Here is an 18,818-nt window from a genome sequence, read left to right as displayed (position 1 = left end):
ACCTCCAGGCTCAGCACAGTATCCCACACGCAGGATGTGTCTGTAGATGGACTGAAAAACTACAGATGGGCTCATCCATACAAAGTGTGCTCGAGGCGGCAGCAAGTGTGGGTGAGTCCTCCTCTGACCACCTTGCTGACCCAACACCCCCAAATAACACTTTTTCAGGAGGTTGAAATCAAAACCCCAAATGGCCTGAGAGAAAATGAGGAGGGTTGCTCCTGAGCTTTCTCTGAGTTCTCAGGGGCTTCTGTCGTGGCCTCTTTCTCTAAGAAGGTCCATGTATTACCTGGCTGTACTGAGTGCCCTTGAGGGAGGACTCCAAGCTGCTGCCACTGCTGGCCACCCAGGCACAAGAGGCTGCCGTGCTCAAGGTTAACAACTAGCCAGCGGGGCCAGGGTAAGAGACGGTGGGGCAGCGCCGCACAAACACACGGCCCTTCTCTCCCTCCAGCTACTCCTGCAGGGCCATATCAAAATGCCTAATCGCTTCATCATTCCAGGATCCACTAAAGTGAATTTTAATTATACTTGCAGTTACACTTTAGTTACAGCCTTAATTATTAAGCACACACTAGGCATGCTCAGAACCAAGCAGTTTTGGAAGAGAACCTCGCCCTGAAATATAAAGCTCGGGCACAGGAGTATGAGGAGGAAGGGGGCACATACAGAGGGGCCTTGGTCAGATGCAAACCTGTCATGTGAGGTGTGTGTGTGGGGGTGTCAGAAACAGAGGCAAGAAAGAGAGAAGCATACACAGACAGAGACCAGATGAGACAGAAGGCATGGCAGAGCCCGAGGCAGGAGAGTCGAAAAGAAAGAAACAGAAAGAGAGGCAGGAGAGAGACACACAGAGAGACAGAGAGGGAGAAAGGGAAAGAGACAAAAAAAAAAAAAAAAAAAAAAGAGAGAGAGAGAGAGAGGCAGAAGGGATGAAAGAGGAGACTAGAGACGGAGACAACTAAGAGAATGAGAGACAAAGAGTCAAACAGAGAGTGAGGGGAAAACAAGTGAGGTTGCCAAGTCCCTTCTGCAGCAGCCCTACCCTGACCCTGCCAGCATCTCCCTTCCAGCACCCTGACTGGTTTCTGCTCGGCCAGCAGGGCTAGGGACAGGCCAGGGAGAAGCAAAGCCAGGGCAGGCCCTGCTGCCCACGGACCCTGCCTTGGAGAGGAATTACAAGTCGCTTCCTGGTTCCTGTTGAGAGAGCAGCTGGAAGGGGAAGTGGGGATGCACAGAGAAGAGGGTTAGAAAGAAAAACAGCAGTCACGGAAATGAGGTCATTGGAAAAGAAAAGAGGAACAGAGGGAGCCTTGCTGGTTTGCAGATTCCTTTTGTTAATGATATTATGTGAGCATTTCAGGTTGGTTTCTTCTTGGTTCACCAAGTGACTGACATCTCCCATTCCCTCCCCAGTTTTTATTTCTAAATAGAAACCATCATAGCTGCTTTAAACTGTGACACAGAATCAAGAGTTCCAAACAGACTGTTTCTGCCTGTGCACCCAATTACAAAGGAAATTGATCTCTTCCCACATTTAAATTGTGCTGCTGACATGCTCTAATATTTATTAAACGCTGCATTGCTTTTTAATGAGGCTGCAGCACAACACTTTTAATAACCACCTATACAGTTAACTGATCAACTCATGCTGGTCGAACTTTAGGCATTTCTTCATATCTGCCTCTTGAAAGCCACTCAGCTAAATCATTACCTACCAACTGCATGCCTTAAAAACAGCAATACATAGAGAGTCAAAGGAGACAGATTTTAAAATGAAATCCTGCTCTATTGGTAGAGGATATTATAAAAAGAATAACAATAATTATTAAAATCTTTAAAAAATCTCCACTTCTTCTGCATGATTTACCACTGACTTCCTGCCACTGGGTGGAGTGAAAGAGCTGTATACGGAGATGCCAGGTTAATTTATCAAAATTTGTTCTTTGCTTTCATTACGTGGAGAGAAGACAACAATAGTGGATACAAATTACAGGGCTTTGTTCAAAAGGTGCAGCCCCTCCCTGCCACTCAGGCCAGCTTTTTATTACAGGGCTGTGAAGAAAATCACTCTCTAGTCAAAGGGTGCAGAAGCTGTCTTTTTAAAAGTATTATATTAATAGGAATTCAGCTTTTTAAAAAAGAATACAATAGTTAGCACTTATTCAGTATATACTAGGTATAATAAATGTTTTTTGGACAAGTGACTAAAGGGGCTCACAAGTATCCTATCAGTTGAATCTTCACAGCAACCCTAAAGTTGACATCATTTTTATCCCCACTTTACAGATGAGGCGACTGAGGCACTGGGAGGCTTAGGAACTTGCCCAACATCCCCCAGCAAATCACAGGCTGAACCAGGACTAGAACCCAGGTTTGTCTGACTGTAAAACCACATGACAACCACACAGCCTTGGCCTTTTAGTGCTAGAAGGAATCCCAGGGCTCCTTTAGGATAAGTCTCTTGTTCTCACTGGAGGAAACTGAGGTCCAGACATGTGAGATAATTTGTTCAGTCAAACAACCGGTGAGCCGTGACATACCTGACACAGCACCGGAGGGCTGGTGCTGTCAGGGCTAGCAAACCATGGTGTGGGGGACAAACCCAGCCTGCTGCCTCTTTCTGTACCACCTGGGAACTAAGAATAGTTTTTACATTTTTTAAACAGTTGGGGAAAAAATCAGAATAATATTTTGTGATATATGAAAATTACATGAAATTCAAATTTCAGGGTCCATAAATAAAGTTTCAGTGGAACACAGCCAAAGTGATTCATTTACAGATTGTCGACGGCTGCTTTTGCGCTACAGTGGCAGAGCTGAGGACTTGTGACAGAAACAGCATGGCTCATAAATCCTAAAATATTTCGACCTCTGCTTTGAGTAATTGAGTCTTTTTTTCCCTCCCCCTGGGATAGGAGAGGTCAGTGGAAGCAAACCAAATTCTATAAAGCAGCAGATTCCTCCTCAAATGTTCACGGTCCCTGTGCCCTTGATCCTCCTCCATTATTCTTTCAAGTGACAATCAGACAGAGGAGGTCCATTTTCTTGGTGACACGTAAATTTAGAAAGCTTATCACATCTCTTGTGTCTTGTTATTATACTGTCGGAAATGGAATAATTCATTGAGGATGAGAGGCAAAGCTCCCGCTGCATCAGTGGCCCTCATTCATCTGAGATGATGGGCATCTTACATCTAGCACCTTGCAGGCAGCCAGCGGAGTCCATCCATATGGAATCAGTCGAGTGTGGACAAGAGCTCAGATAAAAATGACAGCTGACATTTATTGAGTCAGGGATCATTCTAGGTTATTTTAAAACTAATCTGCTCCTTACAATAACCCTGTGAGGCTGCCATATTTTTATTCCCATTTCACAGATGAGGAAGCTGAGATTTAAACTTTGCTCTGTTACCAACTAGCTGAGCAACCCGGGAAAGTTACTGCATCTGGATGAGTATCTTACTGAAATACCTTGTATCACATTTTATAAAAATTGAAGATAGCATAAGATAGCCTGTGGGGCTGTATCATGCACACCTACTTGCCTCAATGATTTCTTCTCCCTTGGTAAGAAAACACCGAATGCCCAGGGTGTGAGTGTGACAGGCATTCCTATGATGACAGCAGGCAGTGGCAGGAAGCGGAATGCCAGGTTTTTTACAACATTTCCATGAATGGTGTGTATGCGTTTATGATCACACAAGCAGGTTTAGGATCAAGTCTGACATATGATTGTTGAGGGCTTATGACAGGTACCTATGCTCTTGCTTTCAACTACATGAACTCTCAAAAAAGTAACACAGATATTAATGCAAACCAAAGGTACAGGAGCCTTAATGTTAAACTAAAATGGGAGGAACCCTCTGGCAAGTAGGACACTTTATAGTTCTGCACCTGCTGGGATAGGACTGTTCTTATAAAGAAGGAACATTCCTACATACGCCCTTATCTATCTGCATGTGGACTTCCCTTTCACACCTTCCTTGAGTCTACCTCATGGCTTTCAATCCATGCATTGATATATTCTAATTTAAGGTGATTGCAGGAATTTTCACAGGTAATTTCGGTGGTGTGAGACTTCTGTCTGAAACACTGGCTTTGGAACTCCACTGCTGCCTAAGAAGTGATGTGACTATATCACTGCGCAGGCTCTGAATGTATCTGGGAGAAATATTTTCCTGAGTAGACGTCATTGCTAATATTTTCCTGAGAAGAAGTTAGATTTGGAGAGCTTAATATTGCCTGTCAAATGCTTTGTTGGCTCCTAACGACATCTTTCAGAGCTGAGGATGGAGGGAGATTTAGACACTGGTACCATGGGAAGTTTCCAGAGTTCTAGATCTTCTAGTTCTAGATCTTGGTCTCTTCTCTACACCAGGCAACAAACGATGTCCCACTGTTTGCTTTCGTAAAATAAGATCTACTGTGGCACCACCACGCCCATTCCTTTCTATACTGTCTACGCTGCTTTGGCACCACAACGGCAGAGCTGAGTTATTGCAACAGGGAATACATGGCTCACAAAGCCTAAAATCTGGCCGTTTACAGAAAAAGTCTGCAGACCTTTCTGCTGCACCATCCAAATGTGTGGCCCTGTGGCCCGGCCTCATTTGGTGCTTCTCCAGCTTGAAGCTCCCACTTTCTACTTCTGATGCAGGGGCAGTTGTATTTCTAGGGAAGGAAGTCCCACCTATGCTCTCTTTGAATCAACAATGGCCACTAGCTTGGCTCAAGGGCCCTCACTCTCCTTACCCACATCAGTAACGATCAGAGAACTCTTTTCTGCTGAGCTGGGATATAGTCTCAGAATCTTTCTTGGCACAGACTGCAGGCTGCCACTGCTAATAGAGAGAAGGTGGCGTGAGATGAAAGCTATCTGTCTTCCCTGTTCTAAAACATTCCATGAGAAAGTGAGTCTCTCTGCTTAGGTAACTCTGCCTCCAGACAGCCTCAAGGTGGTGGTCTCTGGGAGAGGCTTATTACACCTGTCACCTGTAAAACAGCATGGACTGAATCTGCTTCAGTCTCTTCCCTGAGAGCAATGTTTCTCTCTCTCTTTCTCACTGATGGCTGATCAAATATGACTTTCAAGGGTTACATAAGGAAACTGAGGCATGAAGAAAGGAACTGACTGGTCACAGAGAAAATACTCAGGGAGCAGATGGTGGTATTGTGAGGTCATAAGCAGGATGCAGGATATGCCAGTCCCCATATCTGCCATGTTCCTTGTTATGCAATGTACCTGAGGGGGCGTCTCCTTCCATGCGGAGGGGCAGTCATTGGCATAATACGCCTTGTCTCTTCTTCGACTCTCATTGGCTCCACGGTGGCAGCGGAGAGCCTTATCCGGCTGAATATATGAAAGGAGGAAGTCGGCATGTGCAGCCCAGCCCCTCCCTCTGCCTTTCCTTTGACACGCTGCTCATAGTGAGCCCAGGTCATCCTCTGCCCCACGGTGAGAGACCTGCCCAAGGCCAGCAGTGGCCATGAATGGCTGTGGAGAGCTGCCTAATTCTGGGGTTCAGAGTAAGAAAGCTCACCGTTAATAATATAGCAAGGTACCTCCTTCAACTTCTTTGTTAGTAATGAAGGTGATATTTTGGTTTCCTTAGTCTTTTTTCCTATTTCTCACCAGGATCATAACCCAGATGGGGAAGAATCTGTTGGGTCCCCTCAAAGACCCCAACAACACGGCCTAGTTGGATGGGCTGTAGACAACAGGGGGGATGGTTATTACATAAGCTTAAAAGATGGATGACCTGTGCGATCTGCACTTCTAGGGAACACAGAGGGAGCAGGCTGGCCTTAGCGAGAGGCTGAGGGGGTAGAGGCACCAGGAAAGAACGAGAGGGAGTGAGAAGGTTTGAGTAGGGGGCTTTCCAGGTGCAATTCCATTAAAGCCTTACACTAAACCTCCTTTTTATTAAGGTGGTCAGAGAATCAAGTCATTACATCCACAAAAATAAAACAAAAACAAAACACTGCATAACACAGAGGCCATCTTCCTTAAAGAAGCCCTAGTCCTGTAATTACACTGACTACTTTCTTCAGGTGCAGTAGGCTTTTTCTTGCGCAAGGCAGCAGATGTCCAACACGATATAAATTTCAGTTAGTCACGCGAACTACCTAGGGGTAAAATGAAAACTCAAATTGCCAAATATAGTAGATTCTTTGTCTGGAAACTTAAATATTAGATCTCAGAAAACTTTAACTAGCCTAATAGTTTAGATAGGTCCTGTGAGACCCGGTCTAAGGTTTAAGTGTGATGAAATTTAAGCATTCATAAGTGTTTATCGATTTTGAAAATGAGAGGATTTAAGGCTCAATGACAGAAAAGGATTGTCTCCAATGTCACTGTCTCCAATGACACAGGGAGAAGATGCTAGTGATTAAAAGGAGGAGAGGAGATAGATGTCAACGTGAAGTGAAATTTGTCCCAGTAAATAATCACCCACAGCAGACAGTGAAGGAGGGAGGAGATGGAGAGAGGTGAGTGGACACTGGCAAGGCAGAAAGGCAGGTGAGGACCTGGGTGTGTAGAAAATGGGGAGAGTGGGAACAGAGGAAAAATGGGAATCACACAGAGAGAGGAGAAGAGACGTGCCCTGACAGAACCCTCCTCCAGGAGCCACGTTCCCAATGACAGCCGCACCAGAACTGAAACATGGACAGAAGGGAAGATGTGCTTGGTGAGGCTGGGGTGCAGGTAGGGACCAGGTCCATCTCATCTTGCAGGGAGCAGGAACTGAGAAAGGAAAAGAAGATGAAAACTCGGTACAGAGCACAGCTGGAAAATGTGCAAAAAGGCCAAGAGGCCAGGGGTGTTATCAGACGCAGAGCCAGACACCAGCCCTGCTGGGCATCTGCCCTCACTCTGCCCAGGATGGTGTCACCACTCAGCTGGGGGTCCCTTAGTCTCTGCTGACTCAGTGTAAAGCAGCAAGCCTAGGGCTCAAACATTCTGAATGAAAACTTTTCCAAGCTAGTCGGTCACAGGCAATCTGCCAAGGGTCACTTTCTGATGGGAGTCAGAAGGATAATCTCCTCTCCGGGTCTCACACCCTAGCATAACTGAAGCCTTGCCGAATGGACGGCTGCCAAGTAGACAGAAACAGCTGAAAGCTCGGGGCTGTCTCTTAATGCTTGAATGCTCGGGGTTTCTCTTCCCCTCAAGCAGACCAAACCATCACACAGCAGCTTCCCTGTGTCCATGCTAAGGACACTTGATTTGCATTCCTCTGGCTGTGGCTCCAATCTGTCAGTATTTCAGGAAGCAAGTATAAAGAAGTGTCCACGGGCTTCTCTGGTGGCGCAGTGGTTGAGAGTCCGCCTGCCGATGCAGGGGACGCGGGTTCGTGCCCCGGTCCGGGAAGATCCCACATGCCGCGGAGCGGCTGGGCCCGTGAGCCATGGCCGCTGAGCCTGCATGTCCGGAGCCTGTTGCTCCGCAACGGGAGAGGCCACAGCAGTGAGAGGCCCGCGTACCGCAAAAAAAAAAAAAAAAAAAAGGAGTGTCCACGGAGAAGAGGTGCTGGTGCCTTACCAAGAAAGTAAGAGAAACAGAAGACAAAGTTTCTGACTTAGGGTTGTTTACGTTCTCAACAACTTCAGAGAGAGTTTAGGGAACATAAGAAAGATTGGAAAGGATAAGGAGGGAGACCACAAGGGATTTCTGTTTCTAAAGACATCTGGAAAAAGAGAAGCAAAATGTTTATGTTGCTGAAACAAAATTTTGGTATTGGGTGGAAAAATCAAATTGAGAAGATCTGACTAAGAAACAGGATCCAGTCTACAGATTATCTAGACTCATTATTATTTCCTTATGAGCTTAACTTGGAATCATAAAGAACACCTGAGAGAAAAGCAAATTCCTCTTCAGGCATATCTGAGACACAGAAGTTAGCTGCAGATTGAAGTGGGACAGCAAGAAGGGAAAATGAATTCTAAAAAAGAAAAGTTCTCTTAAGGTTTTGGCAGATTCTGATCCAGAACCATAAAAATGCCCATATGAAATCCAAAGCTTGGCTTTGGCTAAAACACATCTGCACACTGAATACACCAAGTTGTCAATAAATGCCTGTACATTTCTCAACAGTATCAGGGGTTGGGCTGAATTAACCATCTAGGTAATTTTTGTGCCAAGTATGAATACATTTCAAAAAGGAAAGAAAAAGTAAACTCATTTCGTTTTATTTGTTCTTCATTCCAGGAACAACTGTCTACAAAAGCTAAACTCCCCCACCCCGCCCCCAAAAAGTGTGCTTCTTCAATTTACCCAGGAGTCTTTTGAATAAAAATAATCCTGTGTCTCAGCTGGTAAATTCTATTCTGATAAGGCAAGTAAATACATGTAATTATAAAGTTACAATTCTCAAAGAGGAGAGTAATCCTTCCCTTATCCACTGGTAAAACAGCTTATAATTATTATACAGCTGATAACAAAGATTTGTCCACAAAATCCCACTAAATCAACAAGCCTGATTTAATTGATTAAAACTTCTAACATCAGGACATTTCTAATAGACCGTGTGCAGCAACAGAGTCTTTAAAATGTGGGCCACAAATTGGTGAGACTGATGGCAAGGAACTTGGCTCTTCTGAATGGCCACAGAACAGCCAAGAGAGGCCACCTGCTTTATTTATAGGAAACAGATACTAAACTAGTAACAAATCACAGTATTGGGCTTTTGAAATACTTGTTATCTTGGTCATTAAAAATCTCACATTTATTCAGACTATACAGCCATGTGTCAGATTATCAAAAACTTAGAAAGCAGCTAATAGATCTTAGCAATAGTAATTATTTATTATTAATTCAGACTCAGGTAAGGTTTTTCTCCCACACTTAGTTTTTACGTGTCACTCAGTTTTTCATAGATGCTGGGTTGGTGGACACCCCTGCTCACCTCTGCTAACTTTTACTAGCTAGGCAATAGTGGGTGTTCTGGGAATGTGAACCAATTTTAATATTAATAGAAATAAAGTTAATTTTGAAGTTTATTGGCTAAAACAAAGTATAGTGTCAAGTTAAACACAAACTATCACTAGAATTGTTCAAAATATTCCTGCTTCTTTGTATCACTTTGTCTTTCTCTGTCACCACCGACAATGAAGAGTTTGCTCTGTTTAGAAAAACAGAGGGAACTAAATCATCCTCTAAGGTTGGGTAAACTATAATTGAATGAAGAGAGATTTGTGAGAGGAGCAGAATTTATGCTCTGACCCAGAGAAAGCAAATGAAAAATTTACATTGAGTCTAAGAGAAATTCCTCAGACAGCCCTGTAGTTAGCAATTTTTTCCCCACTGGAAGCACTAAGAACAAGACTTTCTGTGACAGGACACTTTGGGTTTTGACTGGTTTCTCATTTTAACTGAGCTGTACTGCAGGGGAACAATTTCCAATGCAGTGAGTCCGGAGTGTGGTTTACTGGGCCCTTCAAAATGAGGGTGACATCCATTTGTCTGTCATACTTCTCTTTGGATCTTCCCCTGTATTCCCACATCTCTGCCTCCACACAGATTCCATCTGATGTTATAGCTTCATCTCAAACAAAGCATGACTAGGTCCTAGTGTCATCCTCTCCCAGTCGCTCTATATAGTTTCCACCTTTGACTTCCCTAAATCCATCAACTGTGCCATCCTCCTCCTGGTCATAGATTTAAACCATAGCTCCCCACTTTGTCTCATCTCTTTTTCTATCTCTGCTCTTGTTCCTACTCACTTTTACCTCTATGCGGCAAATCTGCTTGGGTTTTAGGTTCTACCTAATACTGTAGATTCTGGCTACTAACTTGATTGCCCTACTCAGTTCTTTTCACCCATAACATGTTGCTGCAAAACCGTTACTTTGTACAGGACAGCCTCCTGATCTCCTCAGGTCCTGGCTTGCAGTCTTTGCCACTGTTATGATCCCAGTACCAAGTCCCAAATATGGAACAGATCTGATGACTTGTTTCTGATCCTTTACTAAATTTCCTCCTTCTTCCTTTTTTCCAATGATTCAAATCTTACTTATTTCCATGTTCAGCTTGGAAATTCTCCTTTTATAAGTACATCTGTAAATGTACTATAATTATAGTTGTCAATATTGAGTAAGCTTTAAAAAAGGGTATGCCATATTCAATATCCTGTGATAAACCATAATGGAAAAGAATATGAAGAAGAATATATATACATAGTAGAAATTAACACGACATTGTAAATCAACTATACTTCAATAAAATCAATTAAAAAATAAAATAAAGGGTATGCTAATAAAGGTGGGCTGAGCTACCACAGGCACAACTTAGAGGACACAAATGTAGTCCCTTGGCATAAAGAGCACAGAGGTTGGTTTGTATTTAGTTTCCTTTACAGGATATTTATGGATAATGAGATCTACAAATTTCTGTATTTTGTTATCTATGATCAGAGCCAAGAGTAGAGTTAGAGCAGAATTCTTCCATTTTCCCTTGTTTATTAGGCAGGACCAATAGAATTTTGGGATAGGTCTTATCTTGGTGTGGGGCAGCCGTGTTCCCAGGAATCACACATATGGCTATTAGTGAGTGTCCCTGGTATGACCATGTTGAGCGTGAGAGCCTTGTATCTATCTAAGGTCATTTATCACATTAGATGCAACTTCCACAAGAGAAAGAAAAGAATACCACTGAAGACTGGAAATGTGAAAAGTTCTCCGGCTTTTCCTCTACTGATAAAGGTCTTAGGTGCTTATTATAGGATAGCAGCTATTATCGTGAAAGGAGGCGAGTGGCAGAAAAGGTCACCTACACATTTTTAGGCTACATAAATTTGGGGCCCAGTATCCTCTTTGAACTCATCTTCAATTCTCCTTGATAGGGTGGACATCGTAAGGTATCAACATTTCCATAAGCCAGACTAGTGGTTATCTGGGATGCCCCAATGGCTATTGCTACTAAGAGAGAAGCAGATTCTCTTCGGGCAAACACTGGTTAACATTTTATATATATTACTTTGTATTGCTGATTTTTATTTTATTTCCCCAGTTATTTAGTAACTGACATCATTTCTTATATTTCTAAGCATCCTCCTTAATGTCTAAAGCTCAATGGCTTACACATAGTATTTATCATATTAATTAATTAAAAAAACACAGGCATATATCTTGGAAATGTTTTAATTTAAATGATACAAATCTAAAAAAAAAAAAGATACAAACCTGTCTAACAGACTTAGACATTTCAAAGCTTCTTCCTAGTAGCTCAGATAGACCTTTGATATAGTCAATACTATATTAGTAAGGGAGATAATCTTAGATGTGGTAGTTTGCACATTTCAGCATGTATACCATCCTGCTACATATGGTAAGTGTACATTAAATGATGGGGATCATTTATTACTTCTGGAATAATAAGCATAGTGTGAAAATAAGAGAAGTGCTCCTTTTAATCTTTTGGGAAAAATTAAAAGTGAGGTAACTTTCTTTTCTAGGAGTATACTACAAGCTAATATTTTAACTAAGGGTCTCTGCTGACAACAGAGTTACAGGGAGGATCACTAGACAGAATAAGTCCACCATAGCATGTGCTAGTTTCTAGTCATTTCCAAGTGATACACACTAGTATGATTTGCTTATGGAGACCCGCTCCCCTTTCAGAACAGAAGAAGAGATAACTTTTTAAAACCTGAGGCTCACTGGTCACTTTGACCCTGAAAACAGTCTGAGATCAACATTTTAATCAGAGTTATATACCCACATTGATGAACCCATCAACTCCTTGATGAATTTTCTTTACAGTGCAGCCTTACCATTTTCCTTTCACTGAAATTATTTTTAATTGGATCAATTATGTTGCATTTACATTTTTAAGAACTTTTAATTCAATCATATGTTTTAATGTCCATATTAAACTTTGGCAACTGGAGCCCCTCCTATTTTCATTTTTCTTTTGTGATCATTACTTCTATTAAGTCCATATGGTGCACATCTAAGTTTGTAAGGTGGAGAATCTCAGGGAGGCAGAGAGTGAGAGAAGAAAGAGATGCAAAGAAAGAAGCAAACAGAGAAAAATGGACTGCAGCTGTTCTGGAGGCTTGACTTCAAAGGAAGACGGGGCTACACAGTAGGGTCAAAATATCCCTAGACTTTATCTTGAGGAGAAGGACTCTAGGGAATAACGACACCAGCATGCTAATTGGAGAAATCAAGCTGTCCCCAAAATGATACTCCAGAAGTCTATGCAAGGGGCTGCTTGATCACTGTAATCTGAATCTGTTGACGATGTGGACAGGACTTTTGCATAGTTTTCATATTAAACTGTCTATTTTCACTTCTCTACTATAGTGGTTCTCTAAGTGTGGCTTACAGAACCCGGGGGGAGGTCCCTGATGTAAGAACTACTTTTAAAGTAGTAGTAGTAGTAGTAGTAGTGGTAGTAGTAGTAGTAATAATAATCTGCCCTGATGAAGCAAAAGTAACTGTGGGTAAAACTGTGGGCATGTGACCATGGGATCAAGCAGCATGAATCTGTAATATTTATTCATGTTATTTTTCACCACCTCACATTCGCAAGGAAAAGTTGCCACTTTCAAGTAAGAATGTTCGTAATGAACAGTAAAAAATACAATAAAAATTAATTGTATTAAATCTCAACCCTTGAGTACACATATTTCTAATATTCTGTGTGATCAAATGGGAAGCATACAAAAGGCACTCTGCTGCATACTGAACGATGACGGTTGTTCTGAGGCAAAGTACTTGTATAACTGTTTGAGTAGAGAGCTAAACCACCCACTTTTCCATGGAAGAATGAAGAACACACTATGGTTGTTCAGACTTAGACACCTGGCAGACGTTTTCTCAAAAATGAGTGAAGTAAGTCTGCCACTTCAAGGACAACAGCTTAGCATTCTGTGGATTATAAGAAAAATTTGTATTTTCAAATGAAAATCAGAATTCTGGAAAAACTGCATCTACCACCTTGACAGCTTCTCAAAACTTAGAAGCTTTTCTGATAATGGTGTGATATTAACAGATGTAAATTTTTTGATATTGTATGTTGAAATGTGTTAACCTTTGGAAGATCTGCATAATCCAAAATTTTCCGTATAATTAAATCATGCACGTGTAAAATCCACTTACTGTGCAAGACAGACCGATAGATTTCAATATCACAGAGCATAAAAAGTTCATTGACTTTGGTGACACTAATGGTGGACTCTGGGAGGGCTCACACCAAGGAGTACTTCCCAGAACTTCTGCTCCAGTGCCCTTGACCCTGTGGTGAGCCACAGATGCTCCCTGCCTCTGCAGGAGATCCTCCAACACTAGCAGCCATGTGGCTGATGGTCTTGGTTCTCTGGCCGGGTGTCAGGCCTGAGCCTCTGAGGTGGGAGAGTCGAGTTCAGGACATTGGTCGAACAGAGACCACCCCCCCCCCCAGCCCCTTGTAATATCAACTGGCGAGAGCTCTCCCAGAGATCTCTGTCTCAACGCTAAGACCCAGCTCCACTCAACAACGAGCAGTAAGCTCCAGTGCTGGACACCCGATATCAAACAACTAGCAAGACAGGAACACAACCCTACCCATTAGCAGAGAGACTGCCTAAAAACATAATAGGTTCACAGACACCCCAAAACACACCACCAGACGCAGTCCTGCCCACCACAAAGACAAGATCCAACCTAATCCACCAGAACTTAGGCACCAGTCCCCTCCACCAGGAGGTCTACACAACCCACTGAACCAACCTTACCCACTGGGGGCAGACACCAAAAACAACAGGCACTACAAACCTGCAGCCTGTGAAAAAGAGACCCCAAACACAGCAAGTTAAGCAAAATGATAAGACAGAGAAAAGCACAGCAGATGAAGGGGCAAGGTAAAAACCCACCAGACCAAACAAACGAAGAGGAAATAGGTAGCCTACCTGAAAAAGAATTCAGAGTAATGATAGTAAACATGATCCAAAATCTTGGAAATAGAATGGAGAAAATACAAGAAACGTTTAACAAGGACCTAGAAGAACTAAAGAGCAAACAAACAATGATGAACAACATAATAAATGAAAATTAAAATTCTCTAGAAGGAATCAGTAGCAGGATACTGAGGCAGAAGAACGTATAAGTGACCTGGAAGATAAAAGAGTGGAAATAACTACTACAGGGCAGAATAAAGAAAAAAGAATGAAAAGAATTGAGGACAGTCTCAGAGACCTCTGGGACAACATTAAACACACCAACATTCAAATTATAGGGGTCCCAGAAGAAGAAGAGAAAAATAAAGGGTCTGATAAAATATTTGAAGAGATTATAGTAGAAAATTTCCCTAATATGGGAAAGGAAATGATCAATCAAGGCCAGGAAGCACAGAGAGTCCCATACAGGATAAATCCAAGGAGAAACACGCCAAGACAAATATTAATCAAAATATCAAAAATTAAATACAGAGAAAAAATATTAAAAGCAGCAAGGGAAAAGCAACAAATAACATACAAGGCAATCCCCATAAGGTTAACAGCTGATCTTTCATCAGAAACTCTGCAAGCCAGAAGGGAGTGGCAGGACATATTTAAAGTGATGAGGGAGAAAAACCTACAACCAAGATTACTCTACCCAACAAGGATCTCATTCAGACTCAATGGAGAAATTAAAACCTTTACAGAGAAGCAAAACCTAAGAGAATTCATTACCACCAAACCAGCTTTATAACAAATGCTAAAGGAACTTCTCTAGGCAGGAAACACAAGAGAAGGAAAAGACCTACAATAACAAACCCAAAACAATTAAGAAAATGGGAATAGGAACATACATATCGATAACCACCTTAAATGTAAATGGATTCAATGCTCTAACCAAAAGACACAGATTGGCTGAATGGATACAAAAACAAGACCTGTATATATGCTGTCTACAAGAGACCCAATTCAGACCTAGGGACACACAGCGACTGAAAGTGAAGGGATGGAAAAAAGATATTCCATGCAAATGGAAATCAAAAGAAAGCTGGAGGAGCAATTCTCATATCAGACAAAATACACTTTAAAATAAAGACTATTACAAGAGACAAAGAAGGACACTACATAATGATCAAGGGATCAATCCAAGAAGATATAACAATTGTAAATATGTATGCACCCAACATACGAGCACCTCAATACATAAGGCAAATGCTAACAACCATAAAAGGAGAAACTGACAGTAATGCAATCATAGTAGGGGACTTTAACATCCCACTTTCACCAATGGACAGATCATCCAAAATGAAAATAAATAAGAAACACAAGCTTTAAATGATACATTAAACAAGATGGACTTAATTGATATTTAGGACATTCCATCCAAAAACAACAGAATACACTTTCTTCTCAAGTGCTCATGGACCATTCTCCAGGATAGATCGTATCTTGGGTCACATATCAAGCCTTGGTAAATTTAAGAAAATTGAAATTGTATCAAGTATCTTTTCTGACCACAACGCAATGGGACTAGATATCAACTACAGGAAAAGAACTATAAAAAATACAAACACATGGAGGCTAAACAATACATTACTAAATAACCAAGATATCACTGAAGAAACCGAAGAGGAAATCAAAAAATACCTATAAACAAATGACAATGAAAACATGACGGCCTAAAACCTATGGGATGCAGCAAAAGCAGTTATAAGAGGGAAGTTTATAGCAGTACCATCCTATCTCAGGAAACAAGAAACATCTCAAATAAACAACCTAACCTTACACCTAAAGCAATCAGAGTAAGAACAAAAAAACCTGAAAGTTAGCAGAAGAAATCATAAAGATCAGATCAGAAATAAATGAAAAAGAAATGAAGGAAACAATAGCAAAGATCAATAAAACTAAAAGCTGGTTCTTTGAGAAGATAAAAATGATAAACCATTAGCCAGACTCATCAAGAAAAAAAGGGAAAACACTCAAATCAATAGAATTAGAAAAGAAAAAGGAGAAGTAACAACTGACACTGGAGAAATACAAAGGGTCATGAGAGATTACTAACTATATGCCAATAAAATGGACAATCTGGAAGAAAGAGACAAATTCTTAGAAAAGCACAACCTTCCAAGACTGAACCAGGAAGAAAAAGAAAATATAAACAGACCAATCACAAGCACTGAAATTGAAACTGTGATTAAAAATCTTCCAATACACAAAAGCACAGGACCAGATGGCTTCACAGGTGAATTCTATCAAACATTTAGAGAGGAGCTAACATGTGTCCTTCTCAAACTCTTCCAAAATATAGCAGAGGGAGGAACAGTCCCACACTCATTCTACAAGGCCACCATCACCCTGATACCAAAACCAGAGAAAGATGTCACACACACAAAAAAAACTACAGGCCAATATCACTAATGAATATAGATGCAAAAATCCTCAACAAAATACTAGGAAACAGAATCCAACAGCACATTAAAAGGATCATACACCATGATCAAGTGGGGTTTATCCCAGGAATGCAAGGTTTCTTCAATATAGGCAAATCAATCAATCTGGCACACCATATAAACAAATTGAAGGAGAAAAACCATATCATCATCTCAAAAGATGCAGAAAAAGCTTTCAACAAAATTCAACACCCGTTTATGATAAAAACCCTCCAGAAAGTAGGCATAGAGGGGACTTACCTCAACATAATAAAGGTGATATATGACAAACCCACAGCAAACATCATTCTCAATGGTGAAAAACTGAAAGCATTTCCATGAAGATCAGGAACAAGACAAGGTTTCCCACTCTCACCACTATTATTCAACATAGTTTTGGAAGTTTTAGCCACAGCAATCAGAGAAGAAAAAGAAATAAAAGGAAGCCAAATCAGAAAAGAAGAAATAAAACTGTCACTGTTTGCAGATGGCATGATACTATGCACAGAGAATCCTAAAGATGCTACCAGAAAACTACTAGAGATAATCAATGAATTTGGTAAAGCAGCAGGACACAAAATTAATGCACAGAAATCTCTTGCATTCCTATATACTAATGCTGAAAAATCTGAAAGAGAAATAAAGAAAACACTCTCATTTACCATTGCAGCAAAAGCATAAAATACCTAGGAATAAACCTACCTAAGGAGACAAAAGACCTGTATGCAGAAAATTATAAGACACTGATGAAAGAAATTAAAGATACTACAAACAGATAGAGAGATATACCATGTTCTTGGATTGGAAGAATCAACATTGTGAAAATGACTATACTACCCAAAGCAATCTATAGATTCAATGTAACCTCTATCAAAATACCAATGGCACTTTTCACAGAACTAGAACAAAAAATTTCACACTTTGTATGGAAACACGAAAGACCCCGAATAGCCAAAGCAATCTTGAGAAAGAAAAAGGGAGCTGGAGGATTCAGGCTCCCTGACTTCAGACTATACTACAAAGCTACAGTAATCAAGACAGTATGGTACTGGCACAAAAACAGAAATATAGATCAATGGAACAGGATAAAAGCCCAGACATAAACCTATGCACTTATTTTTGATAAAGGAGGCAAGAATATACCATGGAGAAAAGACAGCTTCTTCAATAAGTTGTGCTGGGAAAACTGGACAGCTACATGTAAAATAATGAAATTAGAACACTCCCTAACACCATACACAAAAATAAACTCAAAATGGATTAAAGACCTAAATGTAAGGCCAGACACTATAAAACTCTTAAGGAAAACACAGGCAGAACACTCTATGACATAAATCACAGCAAGATCCTTTTTGACCCACCTCCTAGAGAAGTGGAAATAAAAACAAAAATAAAGAAATGGGATCTAATGAAACTTAAAAGCTTTTGCACAGCAAAGGAAACCATAAACAAGACAAAAAGACAATGCTCAGATTGGGAGAAAATATTTGCAAACGAAGCAACTGACAAAGGATTAATCTCCAAAATATACAAGCAGCTCATGCAGCTCAATATCAAAAAAACAAACAACCCAATCCAAAAATGGGCAGAAGATCTAAACAGACATTTCTCCAAAGAAGATATACAGATTGCCAACAAACACATGAAAGGATGCTCAACATCACTAATCATTAGAGAAATGCAAATCAAAACTACAATGAGGTATCACCTCACACTGGTCAGAATGGCCATTATCAAAAAATCTACAAACAATAAATGCTGGAGACTGTGTGGAGAAAAGGGAACCCTCTTGCATTGTTGGTGGGAATGTAAATTGATACAGCCACTATGGAGAACAGTATGGAGGTTCCTTAAAAAAGTAAAAATAGAACTACCATACGACCCAGCAATCCCACTACTGGGCATATACCCTGAGAAAACCGTAATTCAAAAACGGTCAAGTACCACAATGTTCGTTGCAGATCTATTTACAATAGCCATGATATGGAAGCAACCTCAGTGTCCATCGACAGATGAATGGATAAAGAAGATGTGGCACATGTATACAATGGAATATTACTCAGCCATAAAAAGAAACGAAATTGAGTTATTTGTAGTGAGGTGGATGGACCTAGAGTCTGTCATACAGAGTGAAATAAGTCAGAAAGAGAAAAACAAATACCGTATGCTAACACATATATATGGGATCTATAAAAAAAAGAAAAAAATGGTTCTGAAGAACCTAGGGGAAGGACAGGAATAACGACGCAGACGTAGAGAATGGACTTGAGGACACGGGAGGGGGAAGGGTAATCTGGGACAAAGTGAGAGAGTGGCATGGACATATATGCACTACCAAATGTAAAACAGATAGCTAGTGGGAAGCAGCCACATAGCACAGGGAGATCAGCTCGGTGGTTTCTGACCACCTAGAGGGGTGGGATAGGGAGGGTGTGAGGGAGACGCAAGAGGGAGGGGATTTGGGGATA

General features: G+C 41.1%; 1 protein-coding gene across 2 annotated transcripts in view; it reads right to left on the bottom strand.

The window, feature by feature from the left end:
* SUCLG2 (succinate-CoA ligase GDP-forming subunit beta) overlaps positions 1–18,818 on the bottom strand; it is a 262,885-nt gene that overhangs the window by 5,812 nt on the left and 238,255 nt on the right. The gene's annotated exons all lie outside the window — the stretch shown is intronic.

This window comes from Leucopleurus acutus, assembly GCF_964270905.1.
Source record: "Leucopleurus acutus genome assembly, chromosome: 10".
Classification (NCBI taxonomy): Eukaryota; Metazoa; Chordata; class Mammalia; order Artiodactyla; family Delphinidae; genus Leucopleurus; species Leucopleurus acutus.
This window is presented reverse-complemented; position numbering and strand designations above follow the sequence as displayed.